The sequence below is a fragment of the Triticum dicoccoides genome, chromosome 7A, assembly GCF_002162155.2.
Source record: "Triticum dicoccoides isolate Atlit2015 ecotype Zavitan chromosome 7A, WEW_v2.0, whole genome shotgun sequence".
Lineage (NCBI taxonomy): Eukaryota > Viridiplantae > Streptophyta > Magnoliopsida > Poales > Poaceae > Triticum > Triticum dicoccoides.
The window spans coordinates 746147130-746150111 of NC_041392.1; the positions used below are offsets into that span (position 1 = coordinate 746147130).

At 36.4% G+C, this 2982-nt stretch overlaps 1 long non-coding RNA gene across 1 annotated transcript in view; it reads left to right on the plus strand.

Annotated features, from left to right (window-relative positions):
• The first annotated feature begins 754 nt into the window (after window positions 1-754).
• Window positions 755-2982, plus strand: part of LOC119327760 — a 21751-nt gene continuing 19523 nt past the window's right edge. Inside the window, exon 1 of the long non-coding RNA XR_005158678.1 lies at window positions 755-869. This is a non-coding gene — a long non-coding RNA (uncharacterized LOC119327760). The remainder of the gene's footprint in view (window positions 870-2982) is intronic.

The following is a 2982-nucleotide window of genomic DNA, read 5'->3' on the forward strand; positions in this document are numbered from 1 at the left end:
AAATTTAGCATGTTCACACTTAGTAATACATACAAAATCCAAGTTAATAAGCTACTATAATTATGCTTTTATGTTACATAGATGATAGGTGAAATAAAACTGATCATGATCTTGGTTATCATCGGTCAGAAGTTGAATTTTGTAGTGTTGTCACACCTTTAGTGTCTTCGGTTAGTTACTCTTCCAGTTCATATTTCTATGCATCCGATTATTATAGATGAAATAAAACTAGCTTATATTAAAATGATAGTAAGCCCGAGTCCATGGGATCGGCAATGGTATAAAATCATATCTCAGACCAGAAATCAAAAATACATTACTCCCTCCTTGCTCTACTTGAACGGTCTTCATCTTAATTGCATCTACTCCAGTCTGGTAAAGAAGTTTATTATATATATTTGGTTGCGGTATAACATATCATTATTTCCATTTGAATTTCTGTCCGTCTAGCTTATTTATGGCATACCTAGGTGCATTTTGCAACTCTTCATCATTTTGCCTCACTCACTTTTGGTAAATATTTATTTATTTGAAAAAGTTGTGGAACACCGTCACTATTTTGATTTGATTTTTTTCATATCGCTTATTTTAGGCAGTTTGTTTTGCTATTTAGATGACATTTTTTTGAATTAAAATGTTAAAACTTGACACAACTTCTCGACTGTGTTAAACTGCTAGTCAAACTAGAACCATGGGTTGCAAGCCACTATTAGTAATTTGGTATAGAACTTCACATCATTTTCTTTTGTTTTACTCAGTCTGATTATTTACCGAAGATTTCTCTGAAAATGCTCTCTATGGAGAAGAAGAAGACACAACAGGTTCCTAGGAATGCTCATCGAATTTCAGATCAAAACAACTCCCGTAAGGTATGATATGCAGTATACTGAGTTTTGTAAAATCCATCGTCTTCGCTTGGATGCCAATGTTTTTGAATCCATCAAGTGCTGAGATTATGTGTTTTATTGCTTTAAATTACCCTCCACCATCTCCAGCATAATGCATAAGAATTTTGCATTTAGCTTGTGTCATGTGTACGTAGTTATTGAACCCGGAGCGAGACGGTAAGTGCCTTGGTTCAACCTGTTGGTTCAATAAAATATTATTGCAGGTTATCCCCCTAGATAATAGTGAGGTTTAGCCGTATTATACTGGATCCCATAAAAAATTCACGGCGTGGCAATCTGTTGGAGCTATTTTTCTAATCCAACTTCCTCGATATTAATTTGTCCGCCACTTGCCCAGCAAGGCCAATCTTCTCCTCCTTGTGTTTATTAGTACTTAGTTTTAGTTCTACTAAGTCTAAAACCTTTAAATTCCAATGTTTGCCGCCATAGCTCTAACTTTATATTAGCCCTATTCAGTATCGCCGGGTAGCCACATCATCTACAATGAGCATACATCATGGGATATCTCCTTGTATATCACTATTGACTTCATACATCACCGAAGCAAACAAAAAGTTGTTCAAAGCCGAGTATTGGTGCAGTCCTATTTTAATTGAAAAGTTATCAGGTTCGCCATCACTTTTTCGAACATTTGTCACAATAGCATCATACACGTCCTTGATGTGGGCAATGTAGATTGGACTTTGTGTTTCTCCAAAGCCCACCCCATGACATTCAACAATATCTTATCATGGGCCTTCTCCAAGTCAATGGATACCATATACAAGTCCTTTTTTTGCTCCCATATACAAGTCCTTTTTTGCTCCATATATCTTTTAGTACCAAGAAAAAAACTCCATGGTCAACCTCCTGGCATTAAACTAATCTGATTTTTGGTCATGCTTGTCATTCTTAAGTGGTACTCAATGAATCCCTCCCATAACTTCATTGTATGGCTCATGAGCTTAATTCCATAATAATTAGTACAACTTTGAATACCCTCTTATTCTTGAAGATTTGTACTAATATAGTCCATATTAGTACAGTTATAGCTTAGTAAAGAGTACAAATACAAATACAAGGTTTGAACACAAATAGTACAATATGTCTAGTTGTACATAAATGCACAAATACATGGTTTTGACAAGTAGTATGCCACACTTGTCAATTTTCATACATTGTTTGCCTATCTTCTGGATTGTTGTGCCACTCATTCAAATGGTATCTCACAGCATGAAATGGTCGCAAGAAATCTGGTTTGAATCAAATAGGTAAAAAAATCCTAAAAAAGAGAAGAAAAAAATGTGGCTGTCATGGATGCAACTTGATTGTATTGCCAGGCCCATGGGGCAAATATATAGTACAAAAGATTTGAGATGAAAGAAAGGAAATACAGCCTAATATGGACTTCTAGACCAATACTAATACTTCTTAACCCTACCCAACACCCCACCCCCACCCCTCAAAAGCAAAGCATATGGAATAACATTTCATTTGAGGAAGTGTGACACTAGGAAAAACGATAAACCAAAATCCATGTCTTCAGAGTGTTGTTATAGCATGAAGTGTATTCAAAATCTGTCGAGTCAAGCCAATGGGGATAACGAAGAAGATGCCGCATTAGAGCAAGGCACCGCATTAATAGAAGAAACAAGATATGTATCAAGAGAAGATGGGTTGTCAAAAAAGATGGCACAAGACGAGCATGAAGCATTGCACACAAAATCATAGCCAAGAAAACAGGGGGCGAAAGAAGCTCGGCGGCAAGAGAATATGCGTAGATCTACAATGCAAAAAGAGGCCACAAAAATCATATAAAAAGGCTAAGGACCAGAAAAAGATTGACGGATAAAGATATGGTGGACTCACATGACATGAGAAATATGAAAAAGAGCAACATACTTGATGGACATATTGGAAAATATAGAAAACTAGAAAGCATATGAAGCACACACGAGACAAAAATGTGAGTGCTATCGTGTATGCTAGAGAAGTTACGGAGAAGACTCTGCATGTTACATGCTGATGAGGACCATCAAAAAAGAGCAACTACCAGAAGAGCACGCAACACCGCAAGATTTTTTTTGAAATGTTC